Source organism: Pteronotus mesoamericanus, unplaced genomic scaffold (assembly GCF_021234165.1).
Source record: "Pteronotus mesoamericanus isolate MK-2021 breed Mesoamerican mustached bat unplaced genomic scaffold, CSHL_Meso_final contig_169, whole genome shotgun sequence".
Taxonomy (NCBI): domain Eukaryota; kingdom Metazoa; phylum Chordata; class Mammalia; order Chiroptera; family Mormoopidae; genus Pteronotus; species Pteronotus mesoamericanus.
Genome location: NW_026555068.1, coordinates 6,081,964 through 6,099,949, shown reverse-complemented (window position 1 = coordinate 6,099,949; position 17,986 = coordinate 6,081,964).

The following is a 17,986-nucleotide window of genomic DNA, read 5'->3' as shown; positions in this document are numbered from 1 at the left end:
GGTTTTTAGATTTGTTATTCTGCAAATATTGGTCCTGGCAAGGAAGAGCAGCAGCCTTCTCTCATAGGTGGGGTGATGTGAATGTTAAGTTGATGACTGTAAAGAAAATAAAGAAAAACAGAAGAGAGGTATTCTGTTCTCTTTATGTCTGTTGGACTTCCAGGGAAAACTGCAAATAAATAGAGTTCTCCATTTGACCCAAGATCCTATCTACAAACTTGTGAACTGAATGGAACCCCCAAGCAGGCAGTTAAAATCCAGACCACTTAAAACACATACTTACACATATACATAAAACAAAATGAACAAACACATTCTGGATTGAAAAGAAGAAATGTGTTTTTATTCTTCATTAACTAAGCCAGCTAAGCCCTCACAGCTGGTCTCCACGATGGGATATAGTGAAATGAATACTACACTAGGAATCTGAAATTAGATTAGTTCTGCTTCTACTATTTGCTCTGTAACCTGGATGAGTCCCTTAATATCCCTGTCCTCACTCTTCATACCAAGGTCAAATAATATTTAACTTACTGCCCTCAAAGAATTGTTGTCAATGTTAAATTAAACAATGAATTTAAAACTATAATGCATTATACACATAGAATAGTGCCCTTTATTTTTTTAAAAAATTATCCTGCTTTGAATAGTTTTACTTTCTTTATCCACAATCATTTTTACTTGCTTCTTGTTGGTCCCGGTGATGGAATAAGGAATTTATTTATTGGTATGTATATCCTATAGTCCTGAAATTTAGAAGCCTAGGTGATAACCAGACTTAATTAAATCAAGTTTAAGGGAAAAGGGGGGGATATATTTTAAAATATACTCATTTTTTACTTTATTCAATTAGTCCAAAAATTTCAAACCTAGGTTGTAGGTAAATTCATAAAATTGAAAATGAGTCAGTGTAGTGTAGATGATGGGCATGCAAATAAGTATAGTTATGCAGTAGAAGAATGACAAAATATTACAGAGTAGGGGGGAAAACTAACGTCTTCTGAGAGTAGAATGTGAGTCTTTAATGGAATATATAACAAAATGTGAAATGTTTAACTGAAACTTGAAAGGTAAGTAGGTTTTATTTTTATGTAAACAACAGTATATTCATCTATATTTATCACTAGTGGAACTACAAAATCTTTTCTTCTAAGAGTAGACTAAAGGGTGAAATTATATGAATAAATATGGTAATCATCTTTCACAGTAGAATAGGTTATTTTGAAAGCAAATTAACACTGTCTCTACTTAAGCAATTGAGCACCTTAGGCAAGGCTTGCTAAATAGTCTTTTGGGATGGAAATGATCCCACTGGTATTAAGTCCCAACATAGCCCGGTGAAAAAAATGCCTAGGATCCAGATGTTCCAAAAGAGCTTAGAGGAAGACAGAAGAAAGGAGAGGGAGGATAGAGGCAGAGAGAGGAGAGATGGGAAGGAATGAGAGAGTACAAAGCTAAATTCTGACTTTTTGACTCTATTCTCAATCCCTGTAACCATACTACATCACCCCTGTAGCATTACCTCCATTCAAGACTTGGTTCTACAAAATAAGATAGGATAACTAATCTGTTCAAGAATTTAAATGTTTTTATAATATAATTTATTAATAAAGTGTTCAAAATCAAAGCAAATGGTAAATTGAACTAATGTAGTAGAGATTAGTAAGCTCTGGGTATAGATGTTGATGAAACCAAATATCCCACTGAGATTGTTGTTTGTTTATTGGGCACCACTGGCAAGTTCTGAAAGATGGGAATAATTCTCTTCCTGCACTACCTTCTGAGAGAGCTCAAAGAGATGCATGAGGAACAGGATTTTGTTCTCCATTTTACATTGCCAATTTTATAGAGTGCTGACCTCAACACGGAGGTATCAAATCTGTTCAAAGCAAGATAATCTTCCTTAGAAATTTGGGGATTTCTTTTGAAGTAAGAGTGTCATTCTAGCTGAAATAGCTCAACACATAAAAAAGATTCTTGAAAAAAGAAATTTCCCAAATCTGACTGAAAACGGAAACCTGGAAGCAGTGGCAATGGTACTAAGTGCTGGGTTTTGTAGGGCACAGAGTCAAGCAGAGACCCCCAGTCAGCCTGTGGCAGGTGTTCTCTGTCTCCGTTTTGTCTCTCCAACTCTTACTCCTTTCTGATAACGTGTGTCCAATTCACTTTAGGCTCTTGAAGACTTTTAGAACATGTCAGACTTGGGAATAGATAATTCTTTACTCTTTTCTATTGCTGAGGTCACAATATTAGTGATTCTCAACCAGGTTTATGAATTTATAAGAAATGCAGACCTTATAAGAAATTTATAAGGAAAGAACACTAGTGAACCAGTATCTCTGAGCTATTATTATTATTACTCATTAATAATCTAACCACTAAATTCTATTTATACATCTCAAATCTCTTTGAAAGTAAAGGGACCTAAGGTAATTTAAAAGATCTAAGATGACTTCAAAACTTAGCAGCTTTAGAGGGCCGGGCTGATCAAGACAGAACCACGTTTAGCTTAGCCAAGAAAGGTTAAATTTTTTAAAAATTTGCCAAGAAAGAATATTTTATGAGCTAACAATTTTACAAACTTAACTCTAGTTATTTGACAGAAACTGTTGACAATCATAATTAGAAAAAGTAATTAGCCACAGAAAGCATCTTTTGGTCCAAGTTTAATTATTTTGGCTTTAAAATTTGTAGAGCATCACATTTTCAATGGGTTTCTATTTTTCTGTCAAACTTGCAATCTTTTTATTTTAAGTGTTGTTCTTATGCAAACAATATATTGGAGATTTCTTTGTGTCAAAGAGACTTTCAAAGGCTGAAGTCAAATTAATTTGAATTTAATATTTCATTTTACAGACAAGAAATATAGTGATTACTGTGCTTTCTGAATTTTCTCTCTTTCTCAAAGAGAACTAGTTGCCACGGAAATCTGGTTGCTCTTTTTCTTGGCTACTACGGTTGCTCAGTTGGACTAAATTTTTCAGACTCCCTTCTTTTTGGACATGGCTCTATGACTCAGATGTTGCCATTGGAATAGGATTGTGATGCCTACCACTCCCAAGCCATGATCTTTGTTTATTGAGCACCCACATTCTCTTTTTGGGACAGGGGCCCAGCTTCCATTGTATAGACAGCAACAACGTCATAGGGACACAATGAAGCAGTGACTTCAAACATGGGTTCCTGGTAGACTGTAGGGAACCTAGTTCCCCATTGATAGGGACAGGTCTCACTGAGAGTTGTACATGAAGGAGTAATAAAGTATTTTGATTTTTCTTTGAAGCCATTTGATCTGTAGGTCTTTATTTTTAATGTGTTGGTACCATTATGCCAACTTCTTTAAATCCTCCAAAACATTCAGCTACTACAGCCCAGTGTTGAACTATTTAAGAAATACATAACTGATCTCTGTAACCAGGGTTTAGAAAAAGGCTTCACATATAATACAAAAAAAAATTATTGAAATAAAATGTGCAAAAATCATTAAAAAGTAGCTTGCTTAAGGTGACATAATTGATTGCTACAGAACTAAACAGAAGGCTTATGTTTTCAATTATGTTTAATATATCTTCAATGCAAATCTCACTTTCTTATCCTGAGAGAAATAAGAACATTGATTTTAGTCTTGTTCATACAGTTTTGTCCTCCTAAATGTTACAAAGAAATTTTGCTGAGAATATTCTTTCTGTTGTTATTAATTAGTATCAACGAGTTAGTCTTATCAGAGAATTGCCCTAGTGATGTTTTCATAGCAGACAGAACATCTTGGTTTGTCAAATGTATTACAGTTTCAGAGAAAAGAAAACAAGCTACTCCAATTATGCTTTGCCATTTGTCTGACATGTTCATTATTCTTGATGCAGTTCCTATCACATGTTGTCTTGTTGTAAAAGCCATTTCTGTCAAATTAACTTAGGGAGGGCTGGTGGAAAATGAAAAAAAGGAAAGAAAAGAAAACTCCTCATCTCCTTGAAACACCTGGAGAATCAGCAGAGAGATATAATTTTGTCATCTGTGAAATGAAATCAGATTCTGGGCTCGCTGTTTCTGAAGTAATCCAATATAAAATGGAAGAGTTGAATCTATCCCCGACCACTTAAGAACATGCTCCATTCATGGAAAATCAATTCCAACTCACAGCTTTGTGGTGTTTTATGACTCCCATTAGGATTTGTTTAATTTTTGTAAATCTACTGAGTTATTCATTTGGATGTTATCAGAAAAAAGATACCTTCATTTCAATAAAATCCTTATCCCAGAAAGTAATCTGGGCTCTGGTCATAGATTCTACACATATTGAGAAAGCAATGGTTTTCACTTAGTGTATAGCAAAGAAAAAAAAAGGGGGGCAGGGTAAAACCTTCAAAAGTTTTTAAAAAAATATCTTTTCTACATTCTGAGCCATCTCTGTCACCATTTATTTTCATTTTATTTTCATTCACTTATCAATAAAGTTATAGAATAGAGGTATGAAATGACAACTGCCAGAGAGAATTAAAAAAATAAAAAACAAGTATGTGTTAGAATAAATCTTAAAAATCAAGGATGAGGTAAAGGGTTAAATTTAGATTTTCTAATCCTAGTTTAGTTTGCCACTGCTGAAAGGATCCTATTAAAGCTGACAAATCTGAGACACACATAGTAGAATCTCTACAGTTAAAAAGGAAGCTGAAAGAATGAGTTAAATCAGGAGAGATTCTAAGGTACACATGTGTTTTAGATGGCAGTGTCAGAATTGGTGCTATCACTGATGAAGAGAAGAAGTGCAAAACATAGAAAAAATATGGACAATATACAAAGTCAAAATGGAAGAAAAATATTCTTTTTTCTGGGACTCCCATTATGTATATACATTGGTACGCTTGATGGTTTCCAGCAAGTGTCTGAAGTTCTATTGCTTATTTTTCTTCATTTTTTTCTTCCTGCTCCTCAGCCTAGATAATACCTATTGGTTTATTTTAAAGTTCACTTAGTCTTTCTTCTACCAGTTTAATCTTTTTTTGAGCCCTTCTAATAAATATTCATTTCAGTTATTGTACTTTTTTTGTAATTACAAAGTTTCTATTTTCTAAAAAATGTTTTTGTCTCTATACTGATGTTCTTTGATCAGATATCTTTGTCATACCTTCCTTTTAGATGTAGTTTCTTTTAGTTCTTTGAACCCATTTTGTTTATAACTGCTGACCTAAAGTCTTTGTCTACTAAGACTATACTCTGGGTATACTCAGGGACATTTTATGCTGACTCTTTTTTTTTTCTTGTGTACATGCCACATTTTTCTGTATCTTTGTCTCATAATTTTTGTGGAAACAAGATATTTAGATAATATAGTCTTTCAATTCTTGTATCAGATTTCTCTGTCCCCCAAAGTTTGTTGTTGTTGGTATGTTTTTGTTGCTCTTGTTTTCTTATTGGTGCTTATTTACTTAGTAATTTTCCTAAACTAATTCTGTAGATTTTGTGTTCTCTGCTGTGTGTGGCCTCCAAGTTGAGTTCTCTGTTTTTTTTTATTTTTTTTAAGTTACTGTTTTTGTTTGTAAATCTGGCTTCTTAGGTGTCAGACTGGGGTCAATATAATTTAATGGTCAGAGAATGATGGGTTAGGTTTTCCTAAATGCTTTGTCTTACATCTCCTTCTTTGCCAAAGCAGTGTGTCTGAGAAGGCTAGCCTTCAAACTTGAGATAGTTTAGAATACAGCCTTAGCTTTGATTTCTTGTTTATAGAACCTCAAAGTCAGCTTTTCTCCTTTTCTGTATTTTTCTTGGGCTTTCTCAAAGTCTTTTAGGCCCCCAGAAACATGTTGAAAATTTCCAAAGCTTCTTATGGCTACCTAGATCTTTGGATTTCCTTTTAAATTCCCAGCCAACCTCCTGTTGGCCTCAGCTGAAATCACACTGAACTGTTTCTAGGAATTGCTATTGTTTTGGTAACAACCTGGGAGTAGGCTTCTTCCTGGTCCCTATATCCACTGAGCTGAGCTCTGGATCAAATCACGTAGCAACTATCCTCTGAGAATAAATTTCCCAGGTTAAAACATTGGCTGCATTTTGGGGACAGTGCTTTTAAAGAAGCCCTAAAATAGGTGCTGTGGGGAAGGGAGTGTAACAGGACTGAATGGTAATGGAAAAAATATAATAAAGATTAAATAGAAAAGCAAAAAGAAAAATGAAACAGATCAGTCAGATCTCTTTGTTGCCTGCAATGCCCCTGGTTTTTGAAGGCTTTGCCTCTGAGCTAGAAAGGGGGAGAGTATGTAAATAGCCCCAAGTTCAAACTTGACAGACCCACCTCCCTCCTCCTTCTCTAACTGAGATTTAGTAGTTTGTCTTGAACAGATTATTTTCAGTTTCTGTTGTTTGGGTTAATTGACAAAGCTTTAAAAAGGATTAGCTGTAGTTGTTCCGACTGCATTTTTTATTGTTTTAAAGGGAGAGTAAGATCACCAAGGCTTTCACTCTGCTCTTTCAGAAGTTGCTCTTCTCTTATGCAAAGTATCAAAATGACTTAGCTTTTTATTTAATCTATGATATGTTGTAAATTTACAGAACATGTATGAGGTCTACCACACGCACTCACTTCTGGATGCAGGGCTAGAATTTTAGGTCACGACAGCTCATACTAAGCCAGAAAACTCTGACACTTGTAGTGATGTCTAAAACTTACACCCACAAGACCTCATTGCCTCACCCTTACAAGGAATTTCTCAGTGATATGATATAGACAGAAAAAAACAAAAGGTGACGGCCGTGAGCACATTGGTGATTGGATCAGCTATCCTTGACTGTCCCCCTAGACAGTTTTGTTTAATAATTGCTGTGAAACAAACTATACTCCATAAAGTGGCATAAAACAACAATCACTTGTTTAATGTTATAACTTTGTGGGCCAGAAATTCAGGCAGGGGTTAGCTGGGCTACACTTCTTTGCCCACTGGAGTAACTCAGTGTCACTCAGCAAGTGGCTGGGCCGGTAATGGGTGTCCACAACGGCATCGTTAAAAGCCGAGTGCCTCTGTCAGATAGCTGCAAAGCTAGGATCTGCTCAATCACTCTGTTTTTCTTTTGATGAAGTCTCAGAATTTCTTTTTGTGGTCCCTCCTACAAAGCAGTCAGACTTCTTATTTCATGGATTGGAGGTTCTCAGAGAACAAGGCTAATTCTTTTAAAAGTTAGGCTCCGAATTAGTACATCATTTCCACTATCTATTGGTCAAAGTTGTCAAGGGGAGGTGAAATAAAACCCACCTCTTGAAAAGAAGAATTTCAAAGCATTTGATGTCATCTTTAATCTGCCATACAGTCCAGGTTTGTTTGAAAAATGAGACAACAAAGAAGTTAGCAATTTTCTGGGCTAGGGACTGAGCACATACCTGTGAATCTCTCATCATAAAGGGCCTCTGAGACATCCCTAATCAACCTGAAAATTTGGCTTCTTGAGTCAGACATTTTCCTGATTCATTAAGTGTGACGGTGGCATCAGCTCTGGAGAATTATTAAAACAACAACAATGGGATGATGCCTGCACTTTCCGAAGATATAAAGGGAAAGAGTTACCCAGAATTTGAAGAGAATTCTAAAGGTGATGTTCTCCTAACTCCCTTTTAAGAATCAGGTACATTAATTGCTGACATATGGTATTGATGGGAATGTTATTTCTACTCTCCTAGTAGACCTAGTAGCATAATCTCCCTGGCTCAACTCTTAGCATAACAAAGCCTGTAGGAAAAGGTGGCTCCAAGTCCTTAGCACCACTGCTGGATTTCTTCATGTTCCATTTTTACATTCACCTATCTGTCTGGTGCTGCCCCAGGGCACTTTGTCTTGATTAGCTCACAAATTTTGTTCATTACAAAACTCTCAACTCTCTTTTCTTTTCTGAGGAATCTTACCATGAACATACTCACATCTTTCTCATCCTCAAAATGTAGAAGGGATGTAAACTCCCCCTCTGTTGAGCAGTTCCAAAGAGGTGCAGACTTTGAAACAAAAGTAAAAGCCTATTGATTGTTTTGTAGGAGAGCACTTATCTACCTGACAGCTTCCACTTTTTGATCATTAATACAAAAGACTGTCTTTAACCCCCATCTTGGACAGTAGAGCCGGTTTCACAAAGGGTAGTTTTTGGTGTGATAAGAAGGAAGTAAATCTCTGAAACACAGGAAGCATATTCTATTTCTCATCCACTATCGAATCTTTCATGCTTCAACAGTGATTAATCCTCTCAAGGGTATGATGCTTATAACACTTGTACTAGATCAGAAGCAAAAACATCACAAATGTGATATTAAATAGTAGATTTTGTTTAATATTGAATGTCTATATTGAAGGCATTGTACTCTATACTGGGGATGTAATGAAAAACAATATATATATGCCTCCTAAAACCATGGAGTTGATATTGTAGTGAGAAAACAACCAAATAATTTAAATAATGTGCATATTGTTATAAAATATTATGTTTCAAAATCAAGGATATTGACTCTGCAAGAGTGCATATAATGAACTTGATCCAGGCTAGAGGAGGGAAAGGCTTCATATAACAAGTTAACATAAAATCTGAAGGAGGAGTAAGATGTAATCAAATGAAGAAGTAGAAGAACATTCCAGACACAGGCAATAACACATACAGAGGATCTGATCCAGAGGAAATAATTGGCACTGAAAGGAGGCCTGTGTGGTAAAGTTACAGAGAATCAAGACCAAGCTGAAGAGAAAGGTATATATGCCTAATCATGTAGAGCCTGTGGTAAGTATTTTGTTTATATAATAAATGAAATGTGCATCCACTTAAGGGATTTATGTTTAAGACAGGTACAATTAAAACTATGTTTAGAGGGAAAAAAAAATCATTCTAGCTGAAACTTGGAAGATGGATTTGATTGGGGCCAGAGTGGCTCTTAAGAAGACTGATTAGAGATAATATTTTCTTCCCAAAGATATGTATGAGTTAAAATCAACAGAGGTTGATGGGATACGGTAAAGAGAAAGAAATGTTAAACATTGCTACAAGAAAGTTAATGGTGGCTCAATTCATTCAAAATTTACTTGATGCTAGATTGGATATTGTGGATGTATGGAGAAAAGGAAAGTGTTAAATGACTGCAAGATTTCTATTTTGAGCAAGAAAATAATTGGTGATCCATTCTTTGAGACAGAGAGCACTGGATGGGAATTAGACTGAAAGCAAAGATCTCCCTTGGGTAAGTTGTCTTTGTGACACTGGAGTGGATACATTAGATAAGTAAAATGAACATATGTTGAAATAAAGAGAGAAGTTTTGATCTGAAATGCAAATTCAAGAGTCATTAAAATGTAAATAATAATTGAAGCCATGGACATGGGAAGGTTGACCTAAAAAAAAGTGCACAATAGAAGAGGGAACACTTAAAATGGAAACACGATATTACTGAGTATTTTAGCTTGAGATTGCGAAAGGACAGAGAAGGACCACAGATAGAAAAGCATAAGCGTTTAGAAAGAAACAAAATGTTCTCCCCCAAAATGTGGACAACAGTGGCCTATAGTCTCTGCTCATAATTCAAGGAAAAAGAAGAGTGGTTAAGTCCAGTGGATTTAGTCACATAAAGATAATTGGGTAACTAACAAGAACAGTTGCTAAAGAATGATTGGGATGACTTGACAAAACAATAAAAAGCAAAGAATTGGAGACTATGACAAAAAATTTTACAATTGGCTATGAGAGGGAAGAGAAATGTAAGATAATAGTTGGGAGAATTGTTGCTTTTCAAATAGTAGTATCTTTTTTTTTAAAGGTTTTATTTATTTATTTTTAGGGAAGAAAAGAGAGGGAGAGAGAGAGGGAAAGAAATGAATGTGTGGTTGCATTTCACACGTCCCCTGCTGGGGACCTAGCTTGCAACCCAGGCATGTACCCTACACTGGGAATTGCACAGGCGACCCTTTGGTTCACAGGCCGGCACTCAATTCACTGAGCCACACCAGCCAGGCCTCAAATAGTAGTATCTTAAATATGAATGTGTTCAATAGTTAATGGAATGAATTTATTGGAAGACAGAAGTTCAATAGAAAAGAAAAAGATGAAATAACTGATAGTGTAAGAATCCTAGGAAGATGAAGATGAGGGTCAACAATGGAAAGAACATCCTCTTCAATAAGAGATGATGGAATACATGATTAGATCTGCACTATTAAGAGCAGAAATTTGAATAAATACTAAGTGACTTCAATTTTCTCTGTGAAGTAGATGGTAAGGTATGTGTGGAGTTTGTCTAAAATATTTGTGAGGAAAAGCAAATAAACCCAATTAATGTCTCAGAGTTGCTGGACACTGTAGATTTTCTATTGGAGGTTGCTGATCATGACTTTGTAATGATACCAATATATCATAGTTTGTGAATTTCTCCAGTTGCAATTGTATATACTTGCATGTAAGGTAGAGAAAAAATATTGTCAGCTTCATCATGAGTGGATGTGTTGCAAGATAGGTGTGAAAGAAATCACAGGAAAGCAAGAGACTTTGTGGTATCAGCAAAAGTGTTATTAAAATGTTGAACTATGAAATATAAACTATATAAGGATGGAAGTAAAGAAAACAGAGGACTAATGGTTTAGAAGAATTTGCAAAACAATAAAACTGGATTTCCTGATGATTTTTACAAAAGGAAATAATTCAATAGGCAAGGTGGAATGAGAGAAGGCATTGATCAAAGAGCACAAACCTTGATTTAGTGATTTGTGAAGATGTGTTTATCTATTTTTTTTTGTTTAACTACTCACTAACTTTCGGATGGAGGGCAGGTGAGTTATATGGAACTGGAGAAGGACCAGGTATGCGAGGGTGGGTGTTTGGAGTTTATGGGACCTGGTTTCTTTCATATATGGTAATTTGTAAAGGAAGGAAGAGGGGTAAGAAGATGCCTCCACATCCTCTACTCATAAGTAAAAAACATCAAGACTATAAGGACCCTTTTTCAACCTACACATATCTGACACACACCAGAGTGCACCCCCACCAAGCTCCAAGGATAAATGCCTTGCTTTCAGATCCTCTTCTGCCAAATTCTCCATGGAGAATTACTATTTAACTGAGTCACCATTACTGAGAATGATAGCCTTATTGCTCAATAATATTGAAAAGGAAAGAAAAGGTCAAGAATTCCTGCAATACATCCAAGTGCTAAAGAGAAAAGATGCTCAAGAGCATTTTTTTTAGACAAACTCACCTGCCCTTACAACTCTGTATCCACCACACATAGAATAGCGCACTGCATGTAATAAATGCTCAACAAACATTTCTTGAAGCACATTTCAGATTATACTGACAACAAAGCTTGCAGTTACGATCTCTCCCCATTCCTCCAACCGTCACTTGTTTTTCTAATGTTAGGATTAAAAAAAACATGAAAAATATAATTCTAATTCATTCCAGCAACACTCCTCTGTTCTTTCACCTCACCTATTTCTCATGTAGCAACTTTGGGTTATCTTCCTGGCCTCTGGGTATCCCATTATGACCACTTGCTCAACCTGAGCCTTCAAGCGCCTGTTCTCCATCTCTAGGTTACATGTTTCTCCCCTCTTGCTTCAAGAAAAATCTGATTTCCTCAACCTCTGCTATTTCTCAGCTGAAATGAAACTCTGATCAATAATTCAAGTAAAAGGAAGAGTGGTTAAGTCCAGTGGATTTAGTCACATAAAGATAATTGGGTAACTAACAAGAACAGTGGCTAAAGAATGATTGGGATGACTTGACAAAACAATAAAAAGCAAAGAATTGGAGACTATAACAAAAAATTTTATGATTGGCTATGAGAGGGAAGAGAAATGTAAGATAATAGTTGAGAGAATTATGAGGGCTAATTTATACTAGATTGAAATTGCCTGACAGCTTTTATTAAAATCTGTTGGAAATATTCCTATTTTTAAAAAGGAGGTATAGAAAGAATGAAGGAAGGAAGAAAGGAAGGGAGAGAGAGAGGAAATAAAACGAAGTAACAATATGAGCCTGAAAATCATGGAGAGTTGGTAGAGATGGACTTTCTTGAAAAATGTTTTTATTGATTATGCTCTTAAAGTTGTCCCAAATTTTCCCCCTTTGCTCTCCTCTACCCAGCACCCCCCACTCCCTCTGGCAATCCCCCCTCCTTTGTTCATGCCCATGGGTTATGCATATAAATTTTTTGGCAACTCCATTTCCTGTACTTGCTCTTAACATTCCTCTTCCTATTTTGTAACTACCAATTTGTACTCCTTAATCACTTCACCTGTTCTCCCATTCCCCCAGACTTCCTTGAAAATTTAAGAAGAGCAATCTGAAGATTAGGACCCATAATGAAATAAATATCTGCAACAAATAAAAGTGAAATAATATGACCTGATCAAATTGAAATACCACATCCCAAGTCATGCAGAGACAAAACCGTATCTCCATTTTCCCAGCTTTCCCTGTGTCGTTGCATTATTGATGGGAAGCTTGCTGAGAGAACTAGCCATGCTTCATACATCCTATCAGCAACCCCTATCACAGTACTCAAGACATGGTAGTTAGCAAGTAAATGTTTAACTGAAAAAAAAAATAAGAAAGCTTATTAAATTTCTGATGTAGGAAATTCTGCCAGATATTTAAAGACAGTAAGTATTGGTATACTTATCTCCAACTTTGCAGGAAAGTTATAGCTTTAAGAATAAGCTTGAGATTTATACAAATAAGATTACAGAGGTCAACCTTATGAATAATATACTATTATTTTCTCTATTCTTTGGTTAGGGAAAGTGGGGCACAGAGTGATTAAGTAACTGACCCCAGGTTCTGGTGGGGCAAGGGTTTGAAACATGATTTTGACTTCTGAAGAGTTTATGTTCTTAATTAGTACACTTTAATCTTCACATTCAGATATGTTTTATTCATAGACTTTGGTGCACAATGGCTCAGTGAGTCTCATCAGATACCTTGTTTAATATAACAAGTATATATATTTGAAAAGAAAATCTGTCCAATCCCTCAGTTATTGGAAAGAATAAAGAGGGGTAGCGATTTATGAATGGAAGTAAATCCAGTGCTTAATCGAAATTAGAATTTTATCCTCATCATCACGGACATTTACATGTGTCAAGGTTTGGCAGAAGCTTTACACACGTTATCTCATTTAATCCTTGCAACAAACCTCTGAAGTAAATATTTTTATAATGTCCTCATTCTACAAATAAAGAACCGGAGACAGAGAGAGATTGCATAACTTTCGCAAGGTCACCCTGCTTGTGACTGGCAGACTCACACTTGGGGAGTCTGATACCAAAGTATGGGCTGTTACCTAATAAAGTACAGCATTTCCCTGATAAAAACTGCCAGGGAATTGTAATGGCCCTTGCAAAGCACATAAATGTACCAGAGTGTTCTCAGGAGAGCTCTGACTTCTTTGTTATAACATTGCTAATCTGAGTGACTTGAATACAGACTTTTTTTGCCAGCAACGCTTAGGTGCAGAAGGAATTATGCTTATTTTAGATTGATATGTTTTCACCAGTAAAAAAAAAAAAATGTCAAAGTAGAATCTTCATGTCTCCAGGGGGAGGGGCAAGGGGCTAACAATGATGCTGCAGGCAGCGTCATTATTCAACAGCATTGGGTGAACTCATGATCCTTAGGAAGACATGTGATACTAGAAAGAAGACGGTAGTGAAGAGAGAAGATAACTCATGACCACACAATCACAGCTCTGTGTCTGTGCATGTGTCAAAAGAAGATGAGAAAAAGATGCACTGTGATTGATGCTTATGGGAGAAAAACAATCTTGAAAATTCTCAAGTGCTGCATCTTCTTCATCTGCCTTCTTCTTTCTGTGCCCAGCAGAAGCTCATTGAGGTTCCCTACTTTCAACAACAATGAATCACAGAGAAGAGGTAGATAATCTATCACATTCTGTTGGCAGCCAGTAAAGGATGATCTGTTGAGAGGTTTAATTTCCCAAGCTCCTGTATAAAATCAATCTCAAAGAAATGTTTCATTGATCATATTTAGGACCAGTTGAAAATTACAAAATATTTTGTTGGTAGGAGCTTTTCCTGAGATCATACAAGCTGAAGGTCTTTAATTTGTTTCTTCTAAACATGCTCAGGAGTTTCGTAAAGGTAGCATCAGAAATCCTACAGAGACTCTAGAACTCTAGAGTTGAATTTGATCTCAACTGGTAGCAATGTTATAAAATTGCTGAATGAAGGGAGAGCAAATATAGATATTAAAAAGAAAAGTGATGATGGCTTGGAAGAATTTTATGAAATAATTGCAATAGTTTCATCAGCTCTGTTTGCCAAAATTGTAGTAGTCAAATAGAACTAAAGGTTTTCCAGAGATCCTGTAGGTTTGACCAGCTTTTCTCTAGATGACTTGACACTTTCATGAGGTCTACTATTTCAAAATATCAGGCAAAGCTATATATGATCCCTGCAGTACAGCAGTGAAAGAGAGGTACAGGTCTAGCTGCAACATGCTAAAATCATCTGAACATGGATGTGTTCTGTTACTGCAAGAAACTGCGTGGACAGTGACTAGCTGTTCACCAACCCATGTACTCTGCTGCATGCACAAACAGCAAGGCTTCTCTCTCAGCTTGTCCTGCAGTTCTGCTTGGCCCTGTGACTGAGTTCTAGCCAGAGACACTATTTTTTTTTTTTATGGTGGTTTCTGTTGCTACTGTTGTAATTTGTTCAAATTTTATTATTTTCTAATTAAAAATAAGTTATTACTCTATATATATGCACACACACACATTATATACACATTATACAAATTTTAGCCGGGAAAAAAAATTAAAGAGAATGTAAAAAAATCCCCAGAAATAACTATGGCCAACCGTAAGGAAATGTGTTTCCACACCTCTCTATGCTGAGAGAAAAAGAGAGTGAGAGTGAGTGAATCTTTCTCACTTGCTACCTCTGATCCCTGGATTACCCGATATAACCTCCAGATGCCTCAGTTTGCTGGGAAGCTAAATTACTAATCTAAGGGCTTGGGTCCAGTTGATTTGGCAATACTTCCAAATCTTTTACTTTTGTTGTTGTTATTTGCCCTCTGATGTGTGCTCTATACTCTTATCAATTTCCTATCATAATAGAGGAGGATTTAACATTTTTAATCCATATCCCTCTCATAGTCTTGCTCCCCTTTCCTGACCATTTATATCACAATTTTTATATAAATCTCAATTTAGTTTTTATCATATGACAACAAAATGTTATTTACTACTAACTCAATTATTGTATTATGATTATTGTTTAAATCTTGTATTTTATTATTTTTCTGTGAGTAGACTAATTCTCTAATATGTTCTATTCTCTAGTCTCTATACTAGAGACTAGAATAAACTATATATATTAAATATATAACATATTTGCAACATACTATGTTATATATGTATATTATGTATGTAACATACTACAAGATTTTCTTTATCATGTCTGTTATATTCTCTCATTTTTTCTGTGTGATCAAATTAATCAGATAACCCATCAATTTCTTTCTCCTGCCAGCTTGAGTCTGCCCACTACTTACATGCACACATACGCACACACGCAATACCAGAATAACCTGTTAATCAGGTCAAGATGTTTATTAAACGTCCTGCTGTAAGAACGGACTTTATAAAGGAGAACACAGACAGCCTTACCAGTGTCATAATAGCTCAGAAAAGAAATCTGAGAGGAGGATATTTATAAGGCTTTTGAATTTGGGCTCAAATGGTTTAAAGTTGGGAATTTATTGGGGTTGGACAATGTTGGTGAAATATTGATTAGAACAAGAGACAATGCTTTTTAAAGTGAGTCTAGGTAAGTATTTTGTTGTTTGATTAATTAGAGGGTCTCTTTTTTTCCTAATTAAAAATGAGTTATTACTCTATATTTACATAGTAAATATAGTAAATATCTGCCTATATTTACATAGACAAATTGGTTTCCAGGAATTTCCAGAAGTCAACATTTATATTATTAGTTTTCTACCTTATCTTCCTGGGCAACAACAACAAAAAAGTTATTTTGATGAGGTGGGCAATGTATCAGTTCTCAGTCCTGATAATTAAACTAAATAAACATAGATGGCTTCAGGATTTCCCTCGGTCTCTCCCTCCCTTCCGTCCTTCTTTACTCTGAGAACTTAAATGCCTAAAAATATTTTTATGCTATTTTTGTATTTGATTGATAGATTGGCTGGGTATATAATTTTAGACTAAAACCATATCCTCCAGAATTTTCAAGTCAATGTTCTACTGTCCTACCAGTTCCAGTGTTGCTTTTGAAAATTATAATGCTATCTGGCTTATCTCTTTATAATGATAAACTTTAAAATTTTTAATCTGGGCAGTTAGTTGACATTTACAACTCCAGTCCTTCAGTTCTAAGAAATATTCCTAAATTAATCCTTTGTAATTTCCTCTTCTCCATTGTCTCTGCTCACTATATCTGGAACATTCACTCATTTGATGTTGTGCATTTTGATCAGTTATCTCTAATTCTTCTCCTTATCCCTCTTGTTTTTCATCTCTTGGCTTTTTTATTGTTTTCTCAGTTTTTTTTAAAGGTGCTTCCCAGTTTCCAAACAATGGTTGGTATCACTAATATTCTCTTGTCTGCACTCCTGTTCTCTTTCACTTTGTAGATTAATAATCTTTTTATTATTTTACTAAAGTTTAGTAAAAGTTCAAGGAAAGTAGATGCCATAGGTTTTCAATTTGACAGGTATAACCAGAAGTCTATATTGCTTTTTAGAATAAATTCTGTGTGTTTTTCTCTATTTTAAAATTTTAATGTTGTATACCTGAAACTAATACAATACTGTATGTCTACTAGAATTAAAAAAAATAAGAATTATAAAAAATAAAATAAGTAAAATTTTAGATTATGACAGTATGAGGTCAGAAGTTTGTTCGTTATAATGATGTTTTAAAGAATTTTTGGTGTACCTATCCATTCAATTATTACTTTTTATTTGTAATTTCTACTAATTTCTGAATTTCATCTTATTGCTTTTCCTAGAAATATAAAATAAAATTGACCCTAAGTTTAAAATAAACTAGTTATTTTTACAACTCTTCTTGTTTATTAGTGACATATTTATGACCTTAAAGATTAAGCTGATCATAGTGCTAATAATTCATTATAAATTCTTATATTGATATATAGTCTCCTCATTGTAATAATTTTTTTAAATGGAAGAACTGATTTGCTCTTTGACCAAAAAGTTAATTAAGATAGTGTTTTAAATTTTTAATATCTGGAAAATTTTCTTTATTTTGACATCTCAAATTAAATTATGTTTGATGATATTCTATTTCAAAAATGTGGTCTGTATGATTATGGCTTTTCAAAATTTAATAAGGTCTTTTTCTTGATCTTATAGTCAGTGACCAATTTCTAGCCCCTTCCCTTTCCACATTCCAGCTGCAGGGGACCATATGACATGCTTCCAAAGTGGCAATTTGTTGTGTTTCCTGGTAAGAATTTTACTTTCATGAAAAAAACCCATCCAGCTCCTTTTTATTTTTGCCTTGAACATAAATGGTATGCTGCCAATAGCAACAGCAGACATATTAAAACCCTGAAGGAAAGGCTAAGAAAAATCACAGAAGAAATCTACTGCAAAATCTTGAGCTTTTGAACCAGCATCAATTACTTTTTTCATCTGGACTTTTTGCTATGTGAGAAAAAAAACAACCCAAAATAAAAAACAAACCAAGAAAATGTTTTTGAGCCCCTAGAGGCACATGCTAAGCTACTTGAAATAGTTCTATACTAATATAGGCCTAACATATAATGACTCTTTATGTTTCATAGTCACTTTTTTAAAAAGTTATTGTCTATAATATTCAAAATATTAACATACTATTTAAATAGCTATTAAATCAACATTAGAAATAGTATAGTTTTGTCCATTATGCTATTATTTATTTTTATCTATACTAATTAGTCAAATGAACAGAAATATTAAAGTCTGCCCTGACTATTGCATTTCTTAA